The sequence below is a fragment of the Molothrus aeneus genome, chromosome 5 (genome assembly GCF_037042795.1).
Source record: "Molothrus aeneus isolate 106 chromosome 5, BPBGC_Maene_1.0, whole genome shotgun sequence".
In the NCBI taxonomy this organism is placed as follows: domain Eukaryota; kingdom Metazoa; phylum Chordata; class Aves; order Passeriformes; family Icteridae; genus Molothrus; species Molothrus aeneus.
Window position 1 is genome coordinate 70,178,402 of NC_089650.1, and position 13,334 is coordinate 70,191,735.

Here is a 13,334-nt window from a genome sequence, read left to right on the forward strand (position 1 = left end):
GAAGCAGGACATGGATCAGAGGAAAAACTGAGTTTCTTTTACACATCAGGATTTTCCCACCCGGAATCCTGGGGGCAGCTCTGGAGAGCCCTGGAGGGGCTGGAGTGTCCAGGGAATGGAGCTGGGAAGGGGCTGGAGCCCCAGGAGGGCTGAGGGAGCTGGGAAGGGTCTGAGCCTGGAGCAAAGGAGGCTCAGGGGGCCCTGGTGGCTCTGCACAAGTCCCTGCCAGGAGGGCACAGCCGGGAACAGGGACAGGAGCAGAGGGAACGGCCTCAGGCTGGGCCAGGGCAGCCTCAGGGTGGAATCAGCAGGAATTTCCCCATGGAAAGGGGCTCAGGCCTTGGCAGGGGCTGCCCAGGGGGGTTTGGAGCGCCCATCTCTGGAGGTGTCCAAGGATTTCCTGGACTTGGCACTCAGGGCTGGGGACAGGTCGGGGTCAGGCACAAATTTGACTGGATGGGCTGAGAGGGCTTTTCCAAGCCCAGGGATTTTGGGATTCTAGCACTGAATTTTGGAGTTGGGAGCAGCCATCTGAATGTTCAACCTATGTGACACTGCAGTGACAGCACTGCTGGGCTCGGTGTGTTCCTCACAAACTGTTCTTTGGGTATTTTTAACCATCTCTGCTTGGTTATAAATTCACCAAGGGAAAATCTGGCACCAAAGGCCTTCAGTGAAGGAGGTTTGGGGGCTCAGTCAACCCAAATGCAGAAATATTCCTTCCATTGGTGTGGAATCCACACAGAATTCTCACCTTCCAAACTGACACCCATTGTAATCCTGGCAATTCCACAGCTTTCCTGAACTTTTTATATTTCTCCAGGGAAAGCTGCCTGACTTTCCCTGCAAGAGTGGAGAAGGGCTGGGCTGGAATTGCCAGAGCAGCTGGGGCTGCCCCTGCATCCCTGGCAGTGCCCCAGGCCAGGCTGGACACTGGGGCTGGAGCAGCCTGGGACAGTGGGAGGTGTCCCTGCCATGGCAGGGCTGGCACTGCAGGGGCTCTGGGGTCCCTTCCCACCCAGCCCATTCCAGAACTCTCTGATTCCATGGGATTTACTACTTCTCCCATCTCAGTGCTTAAATTTAGGTCACTCTTTCCACCAGTAAAGCAGAGCTGTTTTCCCTTTTTCAGGTGGACACTCACAGCCCTCCCCAGCTGCTGATTTTATTTCTGGAATATCCAATGAGAGCAACACCCACGAGGGCTCCAGGAGGGCAGCTCTGTGTCAGTACCTGCTGTGGGGCTGGACCTGAGCTGCATTCCAGGGAGCATCTCCCAGCCCCATGCAGGGAAATTCCCATGTCACCCCAAGCCCTGAGTTTGCCACCAAGGCTCTGCAGGAGCTGCAGGGCTGGGAAGGAGCAGTGAGGCTGCAGCCAAGGAGAGCCCCACGGCAACCCCTGCGGGCACCAGGCTCTGGGAGAGCTCATTAACAGGAGCAATTACAGATCCTCTGGGTGGGCACTGCAGCCCAGGGAATTCCCAGGGGATGGCTGGGTGGGAAGGGACCCCAGAGCCCCTGCAGTGCCACCCTGCCGTGGCAGGGCCACCTCCCAGTGTCCCAGGCTGCTCCAGCCCCAGTGTCCAGCCTGGCCCTGGGCACTGCCAGGGATGCAGGGCCTGCCCACCCTGCCAGCCAGGAATTCCTCATTCCCAATATCCCATCCATGCCTGCCCTCCCCAGCCTGAGGCACCAGGGAAGGTCATTTCTGTAGAGGTGATTTTGGGCCCCACCTGGATTGAAGCCCCCCTGTCCCAGCACTGCAGCACCAGTTTCCAACCCATAAATGAATGATAAAAAACACTGGGGTGTTTCAATTTTGGGACAATGCAGGAGATATTTAATCTCCCTTTTCCAACACAGAATTCCAAGACTAACAAACCCTGCCTCCTCAGGGCTGGGAGTATTCAATTCCCTGCCAACAGAATTCCAGCTGAGTTTATAGAAAGTTCCAACAAGTAATGCACTTGCTGTTAAAAATCCCAAACAAAGAACCCCTTTTGCCACCCCTGCTCTGTTCTTTTTCTCCTCCTCCATCTGCTCAGGAGCTAAGGGGAGGACACATTTTATTTATTTTGGTTATGTGTTATTTTGTAGTATCTTATTTTATTGTATTTAATTTTGGTTCATTTTCCCCCCTCCCCAGAGCTGTGTCCTGGACAGTACCTGCCCCAGAGCTGCTCATTTGCATAAAGGACAAAATCAATGTTTTACACAGAATGTTCTGAGCCGAGGAGCCGCTGGCTGGGAATTCCAATGGGGAATTTGTCCTTTAATTATTTATTTTTCATGGATGATCACCCAGCTTCTTGCTGCCAGCAGCTCCAGAAAACCAAGGATCCCTTTGGGGACTGCAGTGGGAACAGCAGGGAAGCAACCCAGGAGTGGTGCTAGGGACAGGGTCACCCTCAGGTGACTCCAAAGGGACCCTGGGCTGTGGTTCCAGTGACAGGGTCACCCTCAGGTGACTCCAAAGGGACCCTGGGCTGTGGTTCCAGTGACAGGGTCACCCTCAGGTGACTCCAAGGGACCCGGGGCTGTGGTTCCAGTGACAGGGTCACCCTCAGGTGACTCTAAGGGACCCGGGGCTGTGGTTCCAGTGACAGGGTCACCCTCAGGTGACTCCAAGGGACCCGGGGCTGTGGTTCCAGTGACAGGGTCACCCTCAGGTGACTCTAAGGGGACCCGGGGCTGTGGTTCCAGTGACAGGGTCACCCTCAGGTGACTCCAAAGGGACCTGGGGCGTGGTTCCAGTGACAGGGTCACCCTCAGGTGACTCCAAGGGACCCGGGGCTGTGGTTCCAGTGACAGGGTCACCCTCAGGTGACTCCAAGGGACCTGGGGCGTGGTTCCAGTGACAGGGTCACCCTCAGGTGACTCCAAGGGACCCGGGGGCAGGGTTCCAGTGACAGGGTCACCCTCAGGTGACTCCAAGGGACCCGGCGCGTGGTTCCAGTGACAGGGTCACCCTCAGGTGACTCTCCCAGCCCCCTGATCCCACAGCTCCAGCAGTATCCAGGCCCTGGGTTGCTGTGATTTCTCCCAGGGTTATTCCCAGCCAGTTCTCTGTCACCAAGGGCCCCCCTGAGCCTCAGCAAACACAGGCACAGAGGAAACACCCAGAGCATTTCCCAACCTTTCCAGAATGCTCTGTGCACTCAGAGCCAGGAAAAGTGAACAGGGAGGGGCAGGAACCCCCCAGGCAACTGCTCCTGGAAATCAGGACAAAACTCCCAAGATTTACTGATTTTCTAGGCCCATTTAAGATCATTCCTGCTAAAATAAATCACTGAATGTTTTTACTAGGTGGGGGCACATGGAAGTGCTGAAGGAGGGACATTCCCAAACAGAGTTTTGGGATGCTCCCACCATTCCAGTAACACCCAGTACAAAATCCCAAAGCCAGCCCCAACTCCAGCAGCTCTGGCCCAGCTGAACAGGTCTCAGTTCCATCCAGGGTGGATTTTAGTCTGGACAGACACAGATTCCTGATGGGAATCTCAAGCTTATTCTTTTTTTTTTTGCCAAGTTTTAATACAAAATCTCCTCTATTTCCTCCATAAGAATACATAATTTCAAGCTTTGCTACACAAAGCAACAAAAAATACCCCAAAACGCAGGGAATTCCCTCCAGTTCCAGTATGGGAAGAAGTCTGGAGAACACCAGGACCACACATCCATCCAAGAACTCTCCACCTTTAATTCCAGTTATCCAGTAACAGTTATCCCAGCTCCAGGGAATAAAATCTCACTTTACTGAACCTGCTGAACGTGAACCCCCAAATCAGCTTTTCCAGCAAACTGTTCCACCACTGGAAAATCCTCCTGGAAAACACAGATGGACAAGGCCAGGCTGATCAATGGCTCAGCTGAATTCCCACGGAAGGGCTGGGCATGGAATTCCCAAACAGCTTTAGAGCAAATCTCCCTCCCTTTGGTGACTCAGCAGCGGGTGAAAGGGAAGAAATGAATCAGCACAAATCAGAAAGAGGAAAAGGCACAGGCAGATCCCCAACCAGTGGATTTGGGAGTGATCCCAGAAGGATCACTGTTCCCAAGAGGAACAGCAGGGAATCAACATCTGCTTGAGACACTAAAATAATTAGGCTGAGCCTACCAAAGCTGTCACAAGGACCAGGGAGCTCCAAGCCCCATGCAGCCTGGCCTTGGACATTTCCAGGGATCCAGGGGCAGCCACAGCTTCTCTGGGAATTCCATCCCAGCCCTCAGCACCCTCCCAGCAGGAATTCCTTCCCAATATCCCACCTAACCATTCCAGTCTGTGCATCTTTTAACTCATCACCTATTTCCATGGGAGAACTTGTTTTTCATAAAACCTCTCCCTTTGGAGCATTTTCCCAACGGAATTGCCAAGAGGAAAATGCCCGAGTCAGCCACTCCAGTGCTGGCCCTGGGAAGGATCCTGCTCCTCCCACACCTCCAGGGAATGCCAGGGCACTGAATCCCCAATGGAACTGCTGCTGCAGGAGAGGGCAGCTCCTGCTGTGTGTGTGCCCTCAGCTGCTCTGCTGGATGGTTCCCACTCCTCCCTGGGGAACTCTGGTCAGAGATCCCTGTTGCCTTTTCCTGCCCCAGGATGAGGGCACAGGGTGGCACTGCCACAGGGCATTTCCTGCCACAGCCACAGCAGTGCCCAGGAGAACAGGGAAAGAGGGGTTCCATGCCCTTCCCAGCCATTATGGACCTGAGCTCAGGTTCTGAGAGGCATTTTTTTCCCCATTGAACCTGGTTTTAGGGAGGCTCCTGGCCAGCACACCATGAATCCCAAAACCCCTGAGGCTGGAAAAGCCCTCTGGGATCACTGAGTCCAGCTGTGCCCAATGCCCTCCTTGTCCCCAGCCCAGAGCCTGAGTGCCACCTCCAGGAATTCCTTGGACACCTCCAGGGATGGGCACCGCAAAGCTCCCTGGGCAGCCCCTGCCAAGGCCTGAGCCCTTTCCATGGGGAAAAAGGCAGCCCAGGCTCAAAGATGGCAGAGGGACACAGGGACTGAGCCCCTGAGCCCGGACTCCATTCCCAGAACATCCCTGGGACTCCACAGTTCCCTCTCAGATGACTCAAGGTATTAAATACCAGGATCAATGGCAGGAGCAGCCACCAGACCTGAGCACCCAGCATCACAGAGCTCATCCTCATTACTAGGAATTAATTGGCCCCTTAATGAGGAACTTCACAGGCCCTGGCCAGAAATTCCCCAGTGCTGGGCGGATCCCCCAGGGGAGGGGGTTCTACCCCTTTGCTCAGGTGAGAGCCCACCTGCAGAGCAGCCCTGGGGCCAACAACAGCAGCACCCGGAGCTGCTGCAGGGCTGGAGCCCCTCAGTTCCCAGGGAGCCAGGCTGGGAGAGCTGGGGGTGCTCCCCTGGACAAGAGGAGGATCCAGGGAGAGCTCAGAGCCCCTGGCAGGGCCTGAAGGGGCTCCAGGAGAGCTGCAGAGGGACTGGGGCCAAGGCCTGCAGGGACAGCACCCAGGGAATGGCTCCCAGTGCCAGAGGGCAGCCAGGGATGGGATCTTGGCAATGAGGAATTCCTGGCTGGGCTGGGATTGCCAGAGCAGCTGGGGCTGCCCCTGCATCCCTGCAGTGCCCCAGGCCAGGCTGGACACTGGGGCTGGAGCAGCCTGGGACAGTGGGAGGTGTCCCTGCCATGGCAGGGCTGGCACTGCAGGGGCTCTGGGGTCCCTGCCCACCCAAACCATTCCAAGACAAAAGGACAGGGAGATGTTCCTACCTTCAGTAGAAGTTTCTTCAAATGTGAAATCTCCTCCACGGACAGAGAAACATTTGGGTTACAGTTTCTGGAATAGACCCAGCTTCAGGAAATGGTTTTCATCCAGTGTGAATTTCTTTGCAAGCTTCTAATCCTGGAAAAGATTTTTTAAAGTTACTAATAAGCAAAGGTACCTGAGGGCCAAAGGCTTTTATTTTTTTCCCTAAATGAACTTTCACAGAACCATTTGGCTCAAAGGAAGATCATAGGGACTGACAGTGCCTGCCAAGGAATCACCAGTCAGGCCACTCAGGATCCTCCCAGTTATCCCAGTTCCCCTCCTCCTGCAGCACTGGGCAAATGTGAACTGCCCAGCCCTGGCAGTGTCCAAGGCCAGGCTGGATGAGGCTCAGAGCAACCAGAGATCACAGGGGAAGAGCTAAGCCTGGCTCAGCCCATGAGCTCCCCCACAACTCCAAGCTGGGCTTTAACCAATCTCCTGAAATCCAGAATTCCTGGAGTGCTGTGGGATACACCCAGACAGAGACCAACCAGCAGCAGGTCCCCACATCAATGGAAATGAAATGTAATGTGAATATAAATTTATTTCCTCATCATCCAATCAGTGATTACTTAACTGCAGGTACAACATTCACCCAAACCAAGGGCATTGATCGGAACAAAAACTGCTCAGGGTTTTATTTCTAAACTTCGTCACCCTTTTCCCCAGAATCTGTGCCCAAAGGTCTTTGACAGAGTCCCAGATTCAGAGAGGTTGGAAAAGCCCTCCCAGCCCATCCAGTCCAAGCTGTGCCCGATGCCCTCCTTGTCCCCAGCCCAGAGCCCCGAGTGCCACCTCCAGGAATTCCTGGGACACCTCCAGGGATGGGCACTGCAAAGCTCCCTGGGCAATTCCAAGGCCTGAGCCCTTTCCATGGGGAAATTCCTGCTGATTCCACCCAGCCCCTCCCCTGGCCCAGCCTGAGGCCGTTCCCTCTGCTCCTGTCCCTGTTCCCTGGAGCACAGCCCGACCCCTGCCATAAACAGGGGCACCTCAAACAAGAACCTCCTCAGCAATTCTCTGCTGGGCCACAAATGCCAAGAGTTCCAGAAAATACTGCACAGCTCTGGCTTAAATGGACACTGATGCTTTGGAGAGCTCAAGGCTGGAAGAGCCATGGAAGAACACATGGAATTCTCACAATGCACAGAAGAAGCTGGGACAGGGAGCAATGGGGGTGTGGAAGGGAGGACTTGTCTTAGTCTCAGCTGGCTTTGCATTCCACAACCATGGAGTCCTGGGATGGGTTGGGTGGGAAGGGACCCCAGAGCCCCTGCAGTGCCAGCCCTGCCATGGCAGGGACACCTCCCCCTGTCCCAGGTGCTCCAGCCTGGCCTTGGGCACTGCCAGGGCTGCAGGGGCAGCCCCAGCTGCTCTGGGCACCCTGTGCCAGGGCCTGCCCACCCTGCCAGGCAGGAATTTGTTCCCAATATCCAACCTGAGCCTCCCTCCATCAGTTCTCACAGGCACTGCACGTCCCTGTGGAGCCAGGACACCAAGGGGCCCAGCCTGGCTGACCCCAGCAACCCCGAGCTCTGTCACATCCTCATGGGAACGGCTCTGGAGAGCCTCCAGGGACACCATGGACACAGCCAGCACTGCTGCCACCACCGCGTGTCACTGCCATGGCACCACAGCCAGCACTGCTGCCACCACCCCCGTGTCACTGCCATGGCACCACAGCCAGCACTGCTGCCACCACCCCCGTGTCACTGCCACGGCACCACAGCCAGCACTGCTGCCACCACCCCGTGTCCCTGCCATGGCACCACAGCCAGCACTGCTGCCACCACCGCCGTGTCACTGCCATGGCACCACAGCCAGCACTGCTGCCACCACCCCCATGTCACTGCCACGGCACCACAGCCAGCACTGCTGCCACCACCCCGTGTCCCTGCCATGGCACCACAGCCAGCACTGCTGCCACCACCGCCGTGTCACTGCCATGGCACCACAGCCAGCACTGCTGCCACCACCCCCATGTCACTGCCATGGCACCACAGCCAGCACTGCTGCCACCACCGCCGTGTCACTGCCATGGCACCACAGCCAGCACTGCTGCCACCACCGCCGTGTCACTGCCATGGCACCACAGCCAGCACTGCTGCCACCCCTGTGTCCCTGCCATGGCACCACAGCCAGCACTGCTGCCACCACCCCTGTGTCCCTGCCATGGCACCACAGCCAGCACTCCCTGTCACTGTGGCACCACAGCCAGCCACACACCATCCCATGTCACTGCTGTGTCATTTCAGCCAGGACTCCCTGTGTGTGTCACCATCCCATGTCACTGCTGTGTCATTTCAGCCAGCACTCCTGCCACCACCCCGTGTCACTGCTTTGTCACCAGGACACATCTGCTGGCCAAGGGACACGCCTGGTGACAGCAGCAGCTGCTGGCAGTGCTCCCCAGGGCCAAGGGGCTGGCACAGCCACCGATGATCACAATTCCCTCCACCCAGCCTCATTCCCCTCACAATTCCCTTCATCCAGCCTCATTCCCCCCACAATTCCCTCCACCCAGCCCCATTCCCCCCACAATTCCCTCCACCCAGCCTCATTCCCCCCACAATTCCCTTCATCCAGCCCCATTCCCTCCAGCCAGCCCCATTCCCCCCACAATTCCCTCCACCCAGCCCCATTCCCCCCACAATTCCCTCCACCCAGCCCCATTCCCCCCACAATTCCCTCCACCCAGCCCCATTCCCCCCACAATTCCCTTCATCCAGCCTCATTCCCCCCACAATTCCCTCCACCCAGCCCCATTCCCCCCACAATTCCCTTCATCCAGCCCCATTCCCCCCACAATTCCCTTCATCCAGCCCCATTCCCTCCACCCAGCCTCATTCCCCCCACAATTCCCTTCATCCAGCCCCATTCCCCCCACAATTCCCTCCACCCAGCCCCACTCCCCCCACAATTGCCTCCAGCCAGCCCCATTCCCACAGCAGCCCAGCCCTGCCGAGGTGCCAGGAGCGGCAGGCAGCACAAACGGAGCCGTGTCCCCCTCGGGAGGGAGCGCTGGCCAAACACCCACAGAACTCACCCCGAGTCTGGTGGGAGCAAAACCCAAAGGGAGTTCAAGAGGCTGCTGACCTGCAGCTCCTCCCATGAGACAGCAGCTGGCCCCAAAGATCCCAAATATACGCAAGGAGCTGTGGCTGTCATTGGAAAGACACGGCCCAAATAATATCAACAAATTAAAAATATCAGTCAAGACTGAACTCCATTTTGTATAAATCAGGAGGCCATGGAATGGTTTGGGTGGGGAGGACCTTGAAGCGCACCCAGTGCCAGCCCTGCCATGGCAGGGACACCTCCCACTGTCCCAGGGTGTCCCAAGCCCCAGTGTCCAGCCTGGCCTGGGGCACTGCCAGGGTGGGGCCACAGCTTTCAGGGACATGGCTCAGATCCAAGCCCGTGAATGAAATCAGAGTGTGTGGCAGCTTTTCCACACATCTGTATGACAATATCCCGTGAGCAGAGCCCACCTTCCCCACCTTGGCCACACCTTCCATGCCTCAGGACAGATGGCCCCAAGATATTGCACAGGAATATGGAGTGGAATCCACTTTCCATGGAATCCACCCGGGCAAGCAAGGAAAGCTCGTTACTGAGCAGACTAAAACCCACTGAAAACCTCTCCGGTGCCTTTAGAAAAGCATTCACACATTAGCAAGTCATGAACAACTGTTCAATACATCCCAGCTCCCCTCCCAGGCTCTCCTCAGTAAACTTGCACCTGGAGCAGCCCTGCTGGAGGATCTGCAGAGCCCAGGAGGAGCAGATCCGTTGTTCTGTGCCTGTTCCTGTGCCTGTTCCTGTGAGAACGTGTGCCAGTGCTGTGTGTGTAACACATCCCTGCTGCACACGGGGCTCAGAGCCCATCCCAGAGCCTGCACCAGGATCCCTGAGTCCAACCAGCAGGGACAGGGATGGGCTCTGACAGGGTCTGGATCCTTCCCTGTGCCCCTCTGCTTAAGGGAGCTGGGAATTCAACACCCAGCACGTGGATGGAAGCAGAGAACTGTCCTTGGACTCATGGAATATGCTGAGCTGGAGGGGATCCACAGAGATCACCTGCACACACCCCCCAGATCCCATCCCTGGGAGCACTGTCCAAACACTCCTGGAGCTCTGGCAGCCTCGGGGCAGCACCATGCCCTGCTCAGTGCCCAGCATCCTCTGGGGAACAACCTGGAACAACCTGGCATTTATTCAGCCTCTTCCCACCTGCTTTAAGAGCAGCCCCGACAAAATCCCAGGATCCCTGAGGTTGAGAAAGCCTTCCCAGTCCGACCAGTCCAAACTGTGCCCAATCCCCATCTTGGGATCCCACCTGATCCTGCATGCCAGGATCCTGCTCTGTGCCAGCTGCTCTGGGGAAGGCAGGAGAAGGGATGCACAGGGGCTGCAGGGCCCATTAACAGGGAGAAGGGATGCACAGGGGCTGCAGTGCCCATTAACAGGGAGAAGGGATGCACAGGGGCTGCAGGGCCCCTTCCCCAGGGAGAAGGGATGCACAGGGGCTGCAGGGCCCCTTCCCCAGGGAGAAGGGATGCACAGGGGCTGCAGGGCCCATTAACAGGGAGAAGGGATGCACAGGGGCTGCAGGGCCCCTTCCCCAGGGAGAAGGGATGCACAGGGGCTGCAGGGCCCCTTCCCCAGGGAGAAGGGATGCACAGGGGCTGCAGGGCCCATTAACAGGGAGAAGGGATGCACAGGGGCTGCAGGGCCCCTTCCCCAGGGAGAAGGGATGCACAGGGGCTGCAGTGCCCCTTCCCTGAGGGAATTCCATACCCACTATTGCTCTGAGCCAGCTACAAGGAAAAGGTTCTTTGCCTGCAAAAGGAACTGGAAAAGGATGAGGAGAATCAGGAATTCCTCAATAAAAACAATCAAAAGGTCCATGTAACCCTTAAACATGAGCCTCACAAGAGGAACAGAATTCCTGCCTTTCCCATACATCCCATAGCACATCCCAGGAGGCAGCAGTGGGATGGGAGCATTTGGAAAAGGACAGGCACATACAAAATCCAGCTATTTTTAACAAAATTTAAAGTCTTCCCACTGCCTCAGTTACTTTATCATGGTTGATCAGAACTATCAGCCCAGATGAGCTAAATTCAACCTTTTATATAAGTTAGAACTTCCCTCAAGATTTCATGGATAAAGGAAGAGTTTAAGCTGTTGGAATTAAGAAAAAGCAGCATTTCCCAGGGTACCTGCACTGCTGACAGAGCAGAACAACCACAAACTATTCCCTAATCAATGTCCACTCACATGAATTTTGGGATTTATCCAGCCTTTTCCCACCTGCTATAAGAGCAGCCCCAACAAAATCCTAGAATCCCTGAGGTTGGACAAGCCCTCCCAGCCCATCTGGTCCAAACTGTGCCCAATCCTCATCTTCTCCCCAGCCCAGAGCCCTGAGTGCCACCTCCAGGAATTCCCTGGACATCTCCAGGGATGGGCACTCCAAAGCTCCCTGGGCAGCCCGTTCCATAGCTAAATACACTCAAAGGAAAAAAATTATCCCAGCCTAAACCAGTTGGACTTTCCAGCTTCTTCTCTCCAGCAGAAGTGAGCGATGCAAAGACTGGGAAAAATGGTCAAGAGGCCTTCCCATTTTGGGGGTTCTATACCATCAACACCTGCACTGATTTGCTGAACTTGGGGTTTTATGACACCTGCAGCTCATCCCTAAGCCTCCTTGTCTGTGCCAGGAATTCGGGGATTAAAGGGTGGAAGAGCTGTAAAACCATGCAGGCACCGCCCCGATGCCCAGCCAGAATGGCCAAGTGACCACAAACACCAAGTGACCAAGATGGTCACTCCAGACAGTCCTGCCTCCTTCCAACCCACACACTCCTGCCCCCATTCCTGACTCCACAGAGCCCACTGGGATGGGCCCTGGTCTCTGCTGCTGCCTCATTTCCAGCAAATAAATAAATCAATAAACACACACATACATACATACATACATACATACATACATACATACATAAAGATCCTTCCAGCAACTCTTCTGAACCTCAACCCTAATAAGGAATTGAAATACTCCCAGAGGCACTGGTTCTAACAGTAAATAAACAACAGCTGACACAAACTGCTGGACAGAGCCCAGAGAGCACAGAGCTGCTCCAGGGCGGCAGCCAGGCTGGGAGAGCTGGGGGTGCTCACCTGGACAAGGGAAGGCCCAGGGAGAGCTCAGAGCCCCTGGCAGGGCCTGCAGGGGCTCCAGGAGAGCTGCAGAGGGGCTGGGGACAAGGCCTGCAGGGACAGGACAAGGGGGTGCCCTGCCATGGGCACCTCCCAGTGTCCCAGGCTGCTCCAGCCCCAGTGTCCAGCCTGGCCTGGGGCACTGCCAGGGATGCAGGGGCAGCCACAGCTGCTCTGGCAATCCCAGCCCAGCCAGGAATTCCTCCCCAGTATCCCACCTTACCCTGCCCTCTGGCAGTTTCCTGGAGTTCCTGTTCCATCCCCGTGGAGGAGCAGCCAGCCCACCCCTCTCTGCCCAAAGGCTGCCAGCTGCTCCCAGCCTCAGCTCATACCTAAATCCACTCCTGGCAAACATCATTTCAACTCTTCCTTCATCACCTCAGGGTCAGAGCAACAGCAAATTTCTTTTCTTCTGCATGTGGACATTTGGAAAACGATATGCAAATCATGAGATCCCTGGAATGATCCTGGTAACTGGAGAAGCCACCAGGACCAGTTACTATTTTAAACTCTTGGCCAAGCTCTGGGAATCTTCCACAGGAGCTGATCCAGCACACAACCAGCACCTTGTGCTGCCAGAGCCTGCTCCAAATCTTTTCAAATCTCCATGGAGCTGTGCCAAGGGAGGGATAGCATGGACAGCAGGAAAGGCTCTATTCCAAGGGTGCTGGGCACTGCCCAGGCTCCCCAGGGAACGGGCACAGCCCCAGAGCTCCAGGAGCGTTTGGACAGCGCTGCCAGGGATGCACAGGCTGGGATTGTTGGGGTGTCTGTGCAGGGCCAGCAGCTGCATCTGTGAGCCCTGTGGGTCCCCTCCTGCTCTGGAGACTCCCTGATTCTGTGATTCCAGGTACACCACAGGATGGACGTGCAGCTGCTGTGGCTTTCCAGTCAGACACTTAAACCACAGCAGGTCCCTCCCCAAGGTCAGGCAGCCCTGGATGAGGAAACACAGCCCAGGACTTCCCAGTGCAGTTCCTGGTGGCAATGAAGTGCCCACACCTGCAAGCAGAGGCACTGTTGTTGCTGTTGTTATCATTTTATGGTTATCCCAGGCCAGGGCTCCCTGAGAAGAAGCTGGAGCCTGCAGAGCATGGCCTGCAGGGAGATGGAGGGTGCCCAGGTGTCCCACTGCTGCCTGGTGACTCCCAGGGCAGGGACGGGGTCACTCCCAGCCCTTTCCCACCTCCTGCCACACAGCTCTCCCTCCCTGCCCGGCTGGAAGCCAGCCCTGATCCATCCCCAGGCCTGTCAAGCACTCCCAGGAGAGCAGGCGAGGAGCGCTGCCAGGCTCACACACAACACCCCACTGCCACCTCA

At 56.3% G+C, this 13,334-nt stretch overlaps 1 protein-coding gene across 2 annotated transcripts in view; it reads right to left on the reverse strand.

Moving 5' to 3' along the window:
* The window catches only part of PPP6R2 (protein phosphatase 6 regulatory subunit 2), a 64,029-nt gene that overhangs the window by 31,330 nt on the left and 19,365 nt on the right, over positions 1-13,334 (reverse strand). For both annotated transcript variants that reach the window (XM_066551101.1, XM_066551100.1), the window contains exon 2: positions 5,753-5,885. The gene's annotated coding sequence lies outside the window, so the exon portion shown is untranslated. The remainder of the gene's footprint in view (positions 1-5,752; positions 5,886-13,334) is intronic.